The 17,170-nt window shown below is 36.6% G+C and overlaps 1 protein-coding gene across 3 annotated transcripts in view; it reads left to right on the top strand.

Moving 5' to 3' along the window:
- Positions 1–17,170, top strand: part of AKAP6 (A-kinase anchoring protein 6) — a 232,747-nt gene that overhangs the window by 205,630 nt on the left and 9,947 nt on the right. The window lies entirely within an intron of this gene.

Below are 17,170 nucleotides of genomic sequence, written 5' to 3'. Positions count from 1 at the left end.
ACATTCTTGAGTTTTGATGGTGTTGAATCTAGGAGAGCAAGAAATGAGAACAGACGTCAGCAGTGAAATAGGCTGGACAAGTGAATGTGTTAGAAGATAAACATGAGACTGAGGAATAGAACAGATTGATAAACTAAGAAAGAAAACATTATAGTAAAGCTTTTTAATTCTCTTGAGAAATGGTTATATTTTTCTTATAGTTCCATCTTGGTAATATTTTTAGTCTTATTACTAATATATAAAAAGCTCTATTTGACTATTGGGTAGTGCTACACAAAATGTTTAATGAGATGACAAACAGTAGGAAAAACAGTTGAATTTTGGAACTTCAAAAACAGATGTATGCAGTATTAGACAACAGCCAAATTGAAAAACAGTTCTCAGAATCCCAAACTTTAGTTGCTATAGGCTGCTTATCTGTTGGGTCTATAGCTGCACAAGAGAGACTGGAATGGGTTTCTTCTGTGTTTCTCTAAAAGGCAAAGTACCAGAAAGATGATGAACTGCCTTTTTTGTCTTCAAAAGTTATAATTTTGTTGTAGTAAATATAACTTCTATTTAATTTGGAACAGAAATATGTTGTATTTGTGAGAGAGCTCAAGGAGAGCTGAATGGAGGTCCAAGTTACTGTAGTGAAAGCATATTCTCTCCTTTTGCATGCGGGCAGTTGCCATATGGAAGCAGTTTGCTCTTTTTATAATACCTGCAGTCACTCTAAATAAATTGTTATGAGTTAATTAGAGCTTGGTACTGCTGTTGCAGCAGGAGCAAAGTAAGTTGTGTTTCTGTTGGGAATTGCAGTCAATGAAGAGTTGAGGCACGATGAGGGTCTGAGTATGGCACTTTGCTTGATAGCTGGATGCTTGGGACTGCACAAGGCACATGCTGCTTTGCTCCCACTTTGCCTGGGCTAGTCTGGAGTTATTTACTGGGCTGAGTTGACTTTCACTGGGCAGAGGGTGTTATCATTCCTTCTGCTGAGAAGTGGCAACCATTTTAGAGCTATCATGATCCTCATCAAATTTTCACTGGGGAGTGTTTTGTTTTGGGACCTCTCATCCTAGGTTTATTTATAATAAAATTATTCTTTGAAGTATGTCAGTATTTACAGGTTTCTTATGTTGATGAAACTATTTGTATTCTCAACATTTAAAGATGCCCCAGACACTGCAGGATTCAGGTTTCTTTGTCTTCCGTGGACTGAGCTGGCATGTTCTAACCTTCCTTTTCACTTAGTTCCTGTGTAGTCATTTCTTGGTTAGTTACCAGAACTGTTTCTTCAGCTTCTCTATCTCCCTGTATTTGATGGTGTGCCAGTCTTGGCACAAAACAGTATCCCTTGGTAACAAGTCTTTATTTGTGGTTACCCACAAAATACTGTAATTTATGAAAACAAATATCCTGATGGCATCTGACTCATTCATGGTATCTGACTTGCTGACAGTAAATAAGATAGCCCAAATGATTATGTTGCCTCATATAAGTGAAAAGAGTCACTTGCATCCTCTACTGTCTTCCTAATTTGTGTGCTGGGATCTTCCTTTGTCCCGTTTCTGCCCTTTTTTACATTCAGTCACTTATCTGGGCCATTTATAGCATTCCAAAGGTATGCTGGAATTAACCAACCACAAAAGGCTTTTAGGTTTTGTTTGAATTGTTTGTTTTCAGAAATGTTTAATTTTGCTCAAATTTTGCAATAGCAGGCACCATAAATTTATAGATAATAAGAAGACATTAACATGTAGTACAAGAGGTGTCCTTCTCATAAACCAAAAGTTATGTCTACAATGTGAGATTTTCAGTAAGAATCACTCCAGAAGGATGAAATATGGATAGATTCAGTAGGTTAATCAAGCTATAATGAATGAAGTATTCATACAATGAAATACATGAATGCATACAACCCACAAAGATTACATTTGAAAAACAGTAGGACAACTTGTCTTTTACTGGAAGCAGTCCTAATCTGTTTTAGCAAAAGAGGTTTTTATTTCCCCATCTGTTGTTTTGTTTTGTTTGTTTTGGTTTTTTGTTTTTTGTGGTTTTTGTTTTGGTTTGGTTTTTTTGGTAAATTTTTTCCTCCAGATTTATCATTCTACAGTTTGCTGATATAATGTTATATGTCGCCTAAATTTTAGCTTCAAAATTACGCAGATGCCTTATAGTTTGCCTAACAAGACCCTGCTAGCAATCATCTTGAAAGTAAAGGAGTGTGTCTGGCAATTGCAACAGCAATAGCAACAATCTTTAGTCAGCTAAACACAAAATTGCCATCTAAAATTCCTGCTCAACAGCTGGAGAAGCTTTAACTCACTGTGTGTTTTCCTTTAGAGGGTCTAGTCTACTTGAAAGACGGAATAGTTAAAAAAAATATTTGAGACAGACTCAGTCATGGTCAGGCCCACAAGTTTGCAACAGTTAAGTCAAGGTGGGAATATGTAAGTTGTTTTATGGAATTGGTTTTGGTCTTTTGCTCAGCCAGTGATACACTTAATGTAAATTATGTGTTGAACCTCAGTGGGTGATTCCAGCCGCTACAGATGTTCACAGTTTGGGGATGTCCTGTCCAGTCCAGATATGTCTCTGCATAGAAGGCTACAATGAGGTGACCATGGAAATTCACTTTTCTGGGACTGTTTTACCAATTGGAGTATATGAGACTATTGTAATGTTGTGGCTGGGAGAGAGGCAGAACTGCAGTTTCTAATGGATTTCACTTCTTAAGTCTCAATTCAATATTCTGGCCTTTTTGGTAGCTGGAGAAACTACTTTGTATCCAGACTGTTCATTCATTGAATAAGAAACTTATCTTTTTTTATGGAGCATACAATCTCTTTTCTTATGCAACAGACAGGGCTAATTATTGGAGGGACAATATTAATCATGCTTCTAAAATGGAGATTTTTGAGTTAAGGAGATTTGAGTTAAGGTGCTACAATTCTCACATTGCCCTGAAAATGTCTGAAATCTGATCACTATGTTCACTACTATGCTTCATGAAAAAAAAAAAAAATTCTTATTTCTCTTCTTCTCCTGAGTCATCCTGTGTGTACACTACACTTTATGACCAGTAAAGCCCCCATCTCTATTGGCTTGAAAGTATGCTGTACATCCAGCCACATAATTGAAAATAATAAGGCCACAATAAATGGGATGGCCTTGGGGTATAACACCCAAGGGATTCAATTGGTGTCGCTTTGCATCAATGTCCATGCATCATGGTAATTGAGGTAACATAACCAATTACCACATTTTAATTAGAGTTGTAAGGACTTGGGAAAATCTGCAATGGTGAGACAGCTCACTTTTAAAAAAAAAAAAAAAAGGCACCTCTGTCTTTTCCATGAGCTTGTTTCTTAGGATGTGAAGAGCCTTTTTAAAGCTCTGTTTGGGACTTTTTTCCAGCTTCCTCTTCATTTCATTCTTTATAATGAACTTTGAAAAACAAATTGTTTAAAAGTACTATATTGCTTCTGATCTGATATCTTTATTTTTTTTCTATTTATCTGTTTCTGAGATGCTATCTGGAGAAGAAAAGTTTTTAATAATGCTAGGCATGGTGTCTCCCCTTCACTTCTCTATGTTTATTTCACTGGTGCAATATTTTTTCAAGCTATGGAATACCATTTGTTCTAAGCTTAAATAACAAAACAAGGCAAAAAACACACACACAAAATCGTAAAAAAATAGTTTGTCACTGTTCAGCTATTTGTTAGATAGCTTCACTAAACAAAAACTTGGTTTCTAAAACATTCTTATTTTATCAGAAGCCATTATTTTGTGAGGTGGGATCTAGCTAAAAATTTTGCATAAAATTTAAAAGTTCATCGGAAGTGCCTGGTACTAGTGCAAAGAACTGACTGACGATTAACTTCATTGGCTGAGGAGGATACACTACACGTTGTAAAGTGCTGAACACCTATTACATGATTTAGGCCTCACAAAGTAATTATTAAATTACTTATGTTTGAACCTTTACAGCTTGTTTTTTTTCAGTATCTATCACAGTTATTTTTGTTTCGATATTGGCCTTCTTCATATAGTGTATGACAGTACAATCTTGATTGCTTGTATTTGTTTCTGACAGTCATCTTGTTTTCCTTGTATTTCAACACTGAAGACTGCTCACTTTGGTGTTTCCTTAAAATATGTTTTTTAAGTGAATGGATATTTGATTGTAGAGTCCACAGTGTGATGCACCATCCTCATACCTGAGGTGAATGTTTTTGAGCTTTTGGGTTGCATTGCATGCCTGATTTGTGATGGAATAATTATCTCTATGACCTAAAATGAAGTTACAGAAATGGTGAACATCAGTCTAGATTTTCCTTGGGCTTTAATTGAAGGTAGGTGATATGCCCACATTCTTGCAAGAAATTCTCTGTTTCTCATAATTTTATTGAGGACCAGCCATAGTTATGATAGCAGCCATCACAGCAGTATGCAGAGTCTGGATGATCTGGCAAAACCGAAGCTGATAAAATCCTTCTTATTGAACAAGTTTTGGTAAAAAAAAAATGCAGAGCCAATGGAGTTTAGTCAAATATAAAGAAAAATTCAGGTATCTGGTCTCTCATATTCTTGAGAAAACCTCCTGAGTGGTCACTTGCAGTGGTAAGCTTTTAGAGTAAATAGAAAGAAAAAAGAAGACATCCTCAGAGACTGCAAAACTTTCTGTCACAACTAACTAACAGCATAGGGTAACAATCCACAAATTAAATACTCCATGGAATGTTGCAATCTGATAAATTATTCAACCGTTTCTCTTGCTTTGGCAGATGTTGTAATATTTTGCCATGCTTTGTAAAATGATAGGAAGCCCAAGCAAGGTGTGTATTCAAACTCATAACCTCAGCCAAATGGGAACAAATTCCAGTCTTCTGAGAGAGCAAACCCTCAGAGGTAGTCATCTGAGCTCACTGCCACCAAGTCAGACTTTGAGCTGTTACTGTAATTTTAATCACATGATGGACTCTTTAGTTTTCAGTTGAACTAGGCAAGAAGAGGCTAATGGTTAACCCAGACTCCAGAGATTTCACTATTTCACAATCTCTGTTAAACCTTAGTAAACCTGAGCTCTCCCTTTGGAAAGGACAGAAAGTAGAGGTACATACTCCTAACTTTCTCTGGTATCCAAGAGGCTTTGAGAGTAGGCTGAATTGTTAAGGTTGAGAGCAAACATACTCACCAGTTCTACTGGATTGCTTGCATGGCCTTTGTTCTTTTCTGTTAATGAAAAGGGAGCATTGGATAGAAAGTCTTCACGTGTAGCACAGTTTCCATATGGACAATGCTAGGAATAGACTTTCTTGAGGAGCCTCTTCCAGTGCAGTTTATCTTTGCTCCATAATGTGAGCCACCTAGAGCAGAAAGAGTAGTTCAGCATTCTTGCTCTTTTAATCTTCTTATCTGCACGGAAATTTCTGGACATACAGCGTTTCCTGCTGATGCTGATGGTGTTGGTTACGTTTAAGTTTTTAGCTTGCATTATAGTGAAACCTACTAGAAAATTTCTTGTGGCTTGTTCATCCACAGTCCCATGGTAGTAAGTTTCATGAAAACACTGTCATAGCTCTCATAGGTAATAGCATTTGATCCTCATTGGTGGGGTATCTAACAATTTAAATTTCTTTGCAATTATAGATAGCTACAATAATAGTAAACCAACTTGCTGTGATTTTTGAAATAAATATTTAACAAGTAATTAGAAAAATTCAAGTTTTCAGACAGCAGAAAACAATCCTATAAAATCTAGAAATATGAGCTTTATAATTTTATAATGGGAAAAATTGACATCACAGTAACAGATTTAGGTCTTTAGAGCATGGTAGCATGTATTCTGTCAACCTATTCATCTCTTTTCCATACTACAAATCAAATAATGGTCAAAACATTGTGGGTAAAGTACTTTGCACAACTTTGATAAAAAGACATTCCCTACTGCTGAAATGTTCATTAGAATTGTAAGATGCGTAAAATCTTCAAATGAATTCTCAGGAATAATCAGTTTTAGTAGGAAAATATGTAATATTCAGAAATTTTCAATGCATGCAGATGCTGAAAGAACCATCAAACATCATTTAAATGGAAAAAAAAAACCCTAATTACAAAAGCAAGATAAAAAGATAGGGTTTTATTTTCAAGGACAGAGGTCTTATTTCAAAAGAACTTACTTGCTATTTAGGCAGTTAAGTGCCACATGAGATCATGGCTCAGGCCAGCACTGTTTAAAAAATCAGAGTTAAGGGAAATACAAAAGTCACAAACTTGTGATTTTTTAATTAATTTAATGACTTGTTGCACTGCATCTCTAATGACCCCAGCTCTGCAAGTAAGTTTAGTTGAAGCTAATTTTCTAATATTTTGTTTCAAGAGTTCTCAGACAAAATAGGTTTTAGAAAGAGGGAAAGAAACCTTATTTTCTAGCATGTTGCACAGCAATTATTTCCATTTGTCCTGGTTTTGTCTAATACAGAACCGTTTCTCCTTTCAGTAAAATTTCCTTTCACTTAAGTTTCTTCAAGTAAGTGCACTTTTTAAAGTTGACTACATTATTTCAGTCAGTATCTTCTTCTAGAATTGATAACGCTTATTGTTTACAGTTGTTACTAAGGTAACTGTAGGAATAATCTGCAGAAAGGCCCAAGTTTATACTTATCCCTAGTCACTTCTAAATATCTTGTGTTCCACAAGTGAAATGACATAAAAGGGTCACATGTGTGGGAAGGAGGATACAGAACAGGTGACCCCAAATTGACCAACAAAGTATTCCATTCCATACATGTCATACTCATTTTAAAGCTGAGGGATCATGGGGATCAGGTCCCTTTTCTTCTATGGCTGGTGTCCATGAGGGACTCTGCCCGTTCTTTTGCTTCCAATGCAAATCTGTGCATTCCTGAATCTGGTTCCCATCTGCTGCAGAGTCCAGTCCAGGACTTCTTGGCACATGCCCTCCAGCAGCATCCCTGCTCGCCACCACAGCATGAAATTCCATGATCCTTTTTTGGGGAGCTCTATATTGCTTTTGTATATATTTCATTATTTCTAGTAGCAGTAGAAGCAGTAATAATATTAATATTTTTACATGTTTTTTCATTGTAATTGTTTTATTAAAGCTGTTTTTAATTTTCCAACCCATAAGTCTCTCTCCCTTTTCTCCTTTGCCTTCTGGAGAGGGAGAGGGTTAATAGAGAGCATTCGACATCTGTTTAATTTCCAGTGACACCATCTTACAAGGGTCTTCAATGTTGGATGGTAGGGCCCCAATCCTGCAGTCGTTATGGAAATGCATTTGCAGGATCTTCAGTAAGTATATGCATAATCAGAGTTTCATTGTTCAATATTATAGGATGTTCTAGGAGCTGCATCAGCTGTAAGCAGACAGGAATACAATCAAAAACTATTTTAAAAATGCGTGAAAATAAATAAGGTACAATTATTCACTCTTTTTCTTAACACACAAAGTACAAGGTATCCAATGAAATTATCAGGCAGGAGATTTAAAATTATTTTTATTTTCATGCAGTGCATAATAAAAATGGCACTTGTTCCTACAGGATGTTGTGGGTATCAAAAATACAAATTAGTTCAGTAGGTAATAAAGACAAAAACATGGAGGAGACGTCAACAAATGCTTATTGAATTCCAAATCTGAAAGTCCCCACAGGGTGACTTCTCAGCTGCTATAGTATCCTATGTGTTTGAGAGGTTTTTAACTTTTCCATAAACTTTCACTACTGGCCACTGCAGGAGACGGACTCAGTTGAATCGCACTGTTGATCTCACCCAAAATGGCAGATGTTTTTTGAAAGCATATGAGCTTGCAGATTTGGATGCCTATACTATACTATACTATACTATGCTATGCTATGCTATGCTATGCTATGCTATGCTATGCTATGCTATGCTATGCTATACTACACTACACTACACTACACTACACTACACTACACTATACACTATACACTATACACTATACACTATACACTATACACTATACACTATATTTTTACATATAGCAAAGAAGTTTTAAGGAATGTCTAGAGGGTTTCCACTGAATTTGTGGGTTTTTTGGTGTTCTGTTTGGTTTTTATTGTTTGTGTGGGGGTTTTTGTTGTGGATTTTTGTTTGTTTGTTTGTTGTTTTGTTTTTTTTTTTTTTACTATTTTCAAAGACCAGGATGTGACCATTTAGGTAGTCTGCTCTCACCAGAAGAAAACTTTGAAAAATGTACCCACTTAACAGTTTTTTGAGATATTTTTATCACATTTTTCTGTAAAATATACAGAAAGTACAGTACATACTTCTACTTAATGTTTAAATATGCACATGCATTTATGTGTCAGAGGTACTATAACATACACTAAATAATAAAATGTGAATTGTTAGCAATGATGATCTGAATTTCATTTTTCCCTACATATAAGACATTTGTGTCATCATTGTAGCTCTAATCCATATTCAGGTCTTCACATTTGGTGTGCAGTAATATGTAAATTACCTAGCCAGCTGCATTAAACAGTGTTTGTTTATTCTATTTCTTTTGGCATAGCATATAACTGAATTTCTGCCAAAAATGTGGCTGCTTCAGGGAACACTGTTCAAGTAGAAGGAAGTTTTGAAAGGAAACACACATCATAAATCTTTACTCTGTGAAACAGTAAAATCAAAACAAACTTTCTGTTCATAAAAATATCTGCATTAATGTAAAATAATGGGCTTGTGAAATACAATGCACAAACTGAATCTTTTTAGAACACTCTGTTTACATTGGCTTTGTAAACAAGAATACAATACTAAGAGGCAGTGATTTTTTCATACGTGGGAAGGGTAACTAAAACTGGTGAAACATGAAAATGGAAAGTTTAAGAGAAATTATTTTAAAATGGCATATTAATCTCCCCTAACACATTGCATTTAAATGCATTTAAATTTAGAAAGCAGTGAAGTTTAAGTGTTAAAAAAATTGCATTAATGATGCATAGAGATATCTACTTATGCTGGCAGTCCCTTCAGTCTTCCAGTCTGACACTTCCTTTTTTATCCAGCCAGCTAATTTCCCCTCTTTTGTGAGGAGTAACTGTTTTCACACTAGTGCTTACCCAGCAAGCCTCCTCATTGTTTCATGGTTAATTATCTTCTTGAGCTTCACCTTCTCGAGTGAAGGGAGAAAAACTGGGCTTCCCCACAGCTTTAATGAAAGCTAAGTTTTAGAGATGCACTGTGTGAATAAATGCAGTGTCTGATCTACCAACATAATAAATGAGTTCCTAAACTTTATGGAGTCACAGCTCATCCAGCAGGTTTATTGAACAATGTAGAAAGACTTTATTTTAAAAATCCTTTTTTATCTTTGAAAGGGGGGAAGAATATCGCTTCAGTGTGAAACCAAATACCGTAAACTGTTCCAAAATCTCTAAGTGTTACACAAAAAGTGCATGTCAAACATTGTTTCAGTACAAACCTGAGCTGCTGCATGAAAGACTTTGAGCTCTATACTTCAAAGTTGTATACTAACAACACTTATACTAGTAATGTTAATACTATAGCCCTGTGCCCCTCAGTTATTACACCACTTCATAAACTCTTAGTACTCATTAGATTTTTATGCCTCACCAGCACTGAAAATAGCCATTGTGGATAGACCTAAATCTTTGGTTTATGTTCCAATTTGAGCCCAAGTTTAAACTGTGTAACATTTAAAATAAACTCTCCTGTAATAGAATAAATTTGAATAATGGTGATAGTGGTTTTGTAATAATGAGGTATGCATCATTGTAATTTTGTACTCAGCCAAACTAAGGCAGGCAAATATAAACTTCTCACCATAACAAGATATAGTTGTCCATGACTCTGTCTTCTTCTAAGTGAATTTCTATTAAGTATGCTTATATTAAATCATTTCTCAAGTGACCAAACCAAAATGTGCACATAATACTGGTACTTGAGACATCGCACAAGATCTATCCAACTAACTAGATTAGACTGAAAATTCTGATCCTTTTCTTTCCAGCCAGCTCCAGGGCTGTGTTGACATGTATTACATTCAGAGAAAACTATAAACATCATAACTTACTTGGAGACAAGAAAAGATCTGGAAGTTCAAGGATGAGATAATCTTAGTGAAAGAGCTCTGCCTAAGGACCTCCTATACTCAGAGATAAGGCCAGTGTTTCTGTTTTGCAACATTTGAAGAGCAACTCTTCTTGCTTATAGAGGTTCTGTAATGGCAAGGAGCAGTGGCATTGTTGTAGCCTTAAGGTGCTTACCATTGTAATTTTGATTCATCACCAGGAGAACTCTCTGCCACTTATTGACAACTGTGGAGCTTAACTTAACACTTGCAAATCCATAGGTAGACAGACTGTGCAAGCAGTATTCTTCTAGCCTTTGACTTCACAATACTTGCTTATTGACCCTCCTCTAGTCAGTATCCCAAATTTACAGATGGTGAATCAATGACTTCAGGAAGTGCCTGTACTGAGATTACAAGGAAATTCTGTTGAAAATTTAAATGAGGGAAAAAAGAGTCTATTTTCTCTGACAACATGAATTAGGCTAAATTTGGAAGCCTCTCAACTGCTTCATGAGGAGGAGAAACTGATGATAGAGCCAGATATTCTTCATGCAGTCCTCTCATTCATAAATAATAGATAAAGTCTCCCTTTCGAGTATACAGGAAGAATTTTTGTTTAGAAATTCAAGCCTGTCTCCTCCAGCTCTCAGTGAGAAAACTTTCTTTCTGGGTTTCTCCTAAGGTCAGGTTCCCAAGGGCTTATGTCCTATTGTTTTGTACCTTATATCTACCTGTTTCTATGGTGATTCTCACTCTTTATTGTTTCACACAAACACTCATTTCTGCTGAAACAAAGCTCCTAAAAACTCTATGATTCCAGGTATCCTGATGTGCCTGTTTTAGGTTGGAGATGGCTGTTTTGTCTACTGAGTCCACTCATAGTGTCCACTGAGTTGCTTTGGTTAAACTGAGAGAGTACACCATTAAACGAGTACCAATTAATAATACTAAATTGAAAGTATTCCTAATCAGTATGCAGACCTCTGAAATAGTAAAAAGACAGTAGCAATTTTATTATGCCACTGTAGCTTTGCTAGTACAACTTTGTTCATGAGCATCTGAATGCAGAATGCCACCAAAATGCCATCAATATGGGTGCACCAATGGAAAATTATGCTGGAGTTCTGCAGTGTAGAAAAACAATAGTTAAACGTGTTCAAGCATGCTCGGTTCCACAGATTTTCTGGGTTTGGTGGGTTTTTTTGTCTTAGCCATAAAGACTGATCTTAAATTGGGTCAGATTCTGAGCCTTGGCATGGATGAACTTCCACCAACTTGCATGGGCATGCATCTGAGGTAGCGTGCCAGGATTTGCTCTTTTCTGAGGCAGGTGTGCATGGCAACATGGTGGGTTTGGGTAAAGCTAGGAATGTTTTTCTAAGAGTTTCATAAAGGGCTTGTGTTATATCCTTCACAAAGAAAATCATATATTCCTCTGAAGTAAAGGTGAGACCGAAAAGACATTCAAGGGCAAAAAAATCCTGTCATGTAACCTCTTGACAGATGAAAAGAAAACTACAAAGCAGCAAAAACAAGTCAGTAAAATATGCCATGTAGCCAGGTTTTCTTATCACAAAAACAGAAAAAAAAGCCCAAATAAACAACTTAGAATATAGGTCTGTGATTGTAAACCTATTTGGATGACAATATCTGCTCTCTAGTAATATTTAAAAGGCTTCTCCAGCAAATGAACCTGGATAGGACAATCTTTACCTCTGGACTTTTATTTCTGGGCATTATCAGAGAACTTCAAACATCATCATAAATACAGGTACCTGAGCAATACTGGAACCTCAGTTGTTCCCATAAGATCGAGCCTGCACTGAGACCCTTGCAGGTGACACCTGTGACTGCAGAGAGCAAAGGTGAAGTCAGTGTCTTTCCTGAAGAACAGGAATCTGTACATACAACCACCCATGCAGGACCCTGGCAATAACTGTAAGCATCTACAACACCTAAAAGAAAAGCAGAAGTTCTGCATGTGCAGGATTGAGCATATTATTTCATCAAGGGAGGCAATAATAATTGTAAAATGAAGCAAGAAGAAGTATGAACCACAGTTTTGGATCTTATTTTCTCAGGAAATAAACATGTACCTTCTACTTTTAACTGCAATTAAAACAAATAGGTATGTTAATGATCAGTTTCTCTAGTGATCTGAGACAAAGCATACTGCTTCCAAACATTTTGAGACCATAGTGTAATGTGCAGGTCACTTCAATATTATGCACATGGAATATTATGCATATGCTCATGCATATTGAAACATTGGTGTTGGGAAAGGGGGACAGTTTTCTTGTTGGCTATGGTATAGGGGACCCCCTTTAGAAAAGGAACTTAGGTGAAGCAGAGGTGAAGTGGGTACTGTACACATGACTGTTTCCCTCAGCAGAAGTACTTGGCATGCTTGCATTTTTCAAAAGACAAACTCATGTTTGTCTTCCTTCAGTGTACGCACATTCCTGGAGATGGGGGATGGTTTTCTTTCTTTCTTTTTCTTTTTCCCCTGTCCCCTAAATCCAGTTGAATTTGGATAATTTGTCCAAAGCAACTGAAGGATATGTTGCAGGAGAAGGAGAAACAGAGTTATTATTTACTATTGTAAAAGCTCTTTTTTTAATGTTAATTCCTTTAAAAAAATGCAATGGTATGTAGGGGTTACATTGTAGGCCTGTTTCACCAACACAAAGTATCTGTACTGGAGTAGCACATGCAAATAAAGCCAAAACAGAGAATCATTGTTTAATAAAATTTGCTGCAGAAAAAACAAAACTATCAGTGTTTTAGTAAAGGGAACAAATGAAAAAGTGCATTTTTGAGACTTTTCCTCAAAGAGCACTGGGGTTGAGGAAATGACTTTGTTTGACTTAATAATCTTATTTCTTTCCATTAACATTTTCAGCAGATTAGTTGTCTAACCATTAAACACCAACCCTACGAGCATTTAAGTGCACACCTGACTTTACTCACATTAGTTATCCCACTGAAATGGGAATAGGGTTCTGAGCAAAGTAGTTCAGGCTTCAAATTAGGAATAGCCAAAGTCCTTAAAGCAGCACTTTCAAATACATTAGAATTAATTCAACCTTTCACTCTTCTGACTCTGTAATTTAATTGATTCTTGGCTTAATTATTTTAGAAACTTTTCATGCAACAGTAAATACTTCCTAAGTGTTGTTTATCTAGTGGTAATATTTTAAAACTAGGAATATGCATAATAATGTGCATCTTTTTTGTTCTCATTGCATCGTGACTTTTTACTTGCTTGCTCAAAACTATTTACCTTCTTTTGCTGTGAACCATGTGACCATCAAGGCCTACTCTAGATGTAGTGGTATTTAGTGACTTTATAATGAAACAGTCACTCTGACCTACTTTAAAGGTACCTGGTTTTAGAAGCATGACATGTACACACACATATGTATGCATGTGTGTATTTATACATACACAGTCTTGCACACATAAAAAACAAGTTTCTAAATTCCATTAAATTTAGTGCAATCAGTTACAACAGCTGGTATACAAAGAATTTTTGCCAGACAGGATGCGTGTTTGTAGCATATTTTGTCACAGACTTCAGCAAGGTCAGGACTTAATAGGGACCTTACAGGGCTCACCCCACTGAAATCTGAAGCTCTGTAGCACACTCAAAACTTCTCTTTAATTGTGGTACGTCTTACATGTGGAGATTGGCATGTCTGTCTGTGACAGACCCCTTTCTTGTCGGGTATTTGTAGTTCAAGAAGTGATATCTTGAATGAGGCTAGGTAGAACATCCTTTGGTGTGTGTAAGTGAAAACTCTGTAGGAAAGCCACATTCATCATTAACTGAAACGGGGTAAAAAAAATTATGCGGCTCTCACACAAGTTTTCAAGTTTTCCCAATTGGAAATGTCAGTAAAAGATGTGTCTGCTTTGTGTAAAAGATGCATTATGCAGTACTGTAGAGTTCTTTAGAATGAAAACCAAGACAGTCTGGAGAAAAAACAATGGCATTTTTCCCTGGTAAAGTGAGCAATCAGAATTTAGCTCTGAGACCAGCTGACACAACATTGTACCTCCCATCCTCTCTACACCACCAAGTAAAGGATCAGTTTGGGGAATTTTAAATGTTCTGTTGGCAAGACCTAATAATCTGTTACTATCATGTTAATTCTAATCCCCTAGGACCTTCCCTATGCACTGAGCAACATGATGAGGAGACATCTGACATACCAAAATAGTCTTCAGTGATTCCTGGTTTTAACCTTGGTACTACTGTCAGTGCAAACATGGGCTGGAGTGACACTGCTTTCCATTCTTCCCTCGGGAGCTTTATTCAATAGTTTGTAGGGTACTGCTCTCTACAACAACTACTTCTATGTCTAAAGTCTCCTTCTTGTTTGAGCAGCTTGTTAAATTTTGTAAAAAAGAAAGGGAAGATATATACCTCCACTAAAAATGCCAAATACAAAATGTTTGTGACTTAAACTGCATGGTTTGTTTCAAGGTTAAAACTTGGTCTGTACTTGGAAAGCACTGCAAATGTAGCTGATAACAACTACAGTTGTACTTCAAGGGAGATTATGCTTTTAAGAAAAGTAGTAATTCACTAATATCAATTCACTAATTCATTAATATCTACCTAAGAGCCTTTAGAAGCACAGTGACAATCAGAAGAAAAAAAAAAAAAAACCAAATTCCTTACCATCATAGCTATGCCTGCAAAACTTCTGAGTATATACAAGGGCTCAGAAAAGCATGTGCATTTGAAGAACAAAACATAGGCTTTGAAGTGAGGAGCATTCAGTGAAGATGGATGGGCTGAGGTCACAACTCTACATCTTTTATTGTTTTAGTCCATCTGACATGCAGAACAAACGAGGCAGCCAAGTGCTGATTTACAGGGGGAAGGTTATCTTCCTGACCAATAAGGACCAAATGTTTTAGTTTTGAGAAACAAAATCTGATTCTATGGAACATAAAATCCTTGTAACCTGCTGCTGATTTCCTGCCTTCAGGGATTTCTTTTTGCAGCTGGCAGAACCTTGAAACAGTAAAATTGCTCAGTTTAGGAAGCTTTTCAAAGCAATGTATTCCTAATGCTAAGTACAACAGAGTCATAAAACGTGTCACAGAGAAAATGAATAATTGTAGTTTTCTTGTTTTATCTAGCAGATTTTCAAACTAACTTAATTACTGTCATTCTCTTGCACCAGTTTTTACTTGCAGGCTGGTTAAGGGTCAGATACAAGTGGAAAACTGGTCCTAAGTAAGTACCAGCCAGGAGCCACTATGAAAACATGGCAAAGTGGCAATCCAAACAGGGATTTTTGAACTCCATAATGTACAGAACTGCTCTGATAGCTCTGGTTGGCTAGCAAATGGGTTGACAAATTTACTTCATGAAAGCTTTGTGGTAGGTAGATCCACAAAGAGACTCTAGCCTTCAACATTAGACATGACAGATTCTCAAAATCCCCAAAGCCTCCTAACCTGCCAAGGAGGAAAATAATTTTTGGCACCCATATTTCTGCCTGTGATTATGTGCAGTATCTTAACACAGCCTCAGTACTTGGGGACCTACCTTACAACTAAGCCCAATGAAGCCTGAGGACACAGATTTGTCTTACATGGAGAATGTCTTGGTATATCTGATATATTAATAATCATATGACCCTGCTGAATGGCAGATAGCTACTCCGGCCAATTTGGAGAAAACAGTTCTTTCTTATGTCAGTTGAGTGTTTTAGCCATTGGTCTACTGGATAAACTGGGATGTGATAACCTTGTATCTTGCACAGAAACAGTGCCACCTATATCCACAATTAAATAGACACTGGAGCAGGGATTTGGACCTATCTGTGCCTCTTGCCAGTCAAATGTGCTGAACATTGCACTGCAGGATAAAATTCTCCTCGCCTGTCTATGACCCAATTAATATTTAATTGTTTTACACGAAATGAAACAGAAGAAGCTGGCTTCTTTACAGAATAGCATGTAGGTAGGTCTTGTCTTGAGAGAATGAGAACCTGGTTCATGTCTTTTATGCCAAGTCTGATTAAGTGTCCCACATCCAAAATCAGTGCCCTAACTATTGAGCTGTTGGAGAATGTCCCATGATTTCTCACAGAAGGGCTGAGCAGCTTTAGTTCCTACTTCAAAGAGAAAGTTCCCAGCTGAGAATCGAAGTCAGAGATATGTGCCTTCCTCTGCACAATCAAGCTTGGCCAAGTCTTCACGAGTCTAAGTCAGTATCTAAGTTGTGTACAACTGCACTTCATTGGACTACAGCCTCATTTTATCTGCTTATGTTTCAATAACTTTGTAAGTTGGTTGTGATTTAGATTGCTGTTTGGCATGTGATCAACTCTGTATTTAGAAAACAAAACTTACTCCAAGAAAGCTCGAGGGAGTGAGAGATCACAGTTGAAAGGGTTTTTTTTTTGAAATATCGCTTATTTTTCTGGACACAGTGATCATTGTTCAGCCGTTAGGATGATTTAAACTACACGATTCTACATTAGTTAACAGTTCTATTACAAGATTTATTATATAAGCGAAGTGTTGCCTAAAATGGAGGTCTCTCAATAAATAGAAAAATAAAGTAAAATTAATTTGTGCTCAGTCAACCAGTCTCAAAATCAGGGACCACTTCTGTCTTATTTTGAGGGGTTTAAGGTGAGCTGGTACTTCTGGGCACTTGACACATCACATTTGAGTGAGAAATGTTGTCAAGGTGTTCTTCCTCTCCCACATGTGTTTCTAGAGGAACAATTCTTGATACTATATGCTCTGAGTCATAATAGCAAATTTTACTGGAAAGTTACAAAAGTCTTTAAAAAAAAGGCAGGTTAAGTTTAGCTCAATCATTTATCAGCCCTTTCCCAGAGAAAGGTGTCACCACAGAGAATATTTGAAATTCATGTAGTGTTTAACTAGACTGATTGATTGTTCTTACGGCTGAAGATATTAACATTCATTAGTCTTACTTACTGGTCATTAGTACTGCCTTCATTATCAAGTAAAGAATAAATAGAAATTCAAATAAAAATTCATTGATTCTTGTGACTTCCAGAGCATTAGATCTGTTGTTTTAAGGCTGACAACACA

Source organism: Streptopelia decaocto (assembly GCF_964273445.1).
Source record: "Streptopelia decaocto genome assembly, chromosome: 7".
In the NCBI taxonomy this organism is placed as follows: Eukaryota; Metazoa; Chordata; class Aves; order Columbiformes; family Columbidae; genus Streptopelia; species Streptopelia decaocto.
The sequence above is the reverse complement of the archived record's forward strand: the minus strand, read 5'-3'. Positions and strand labels throughout refer to the sequence as shown.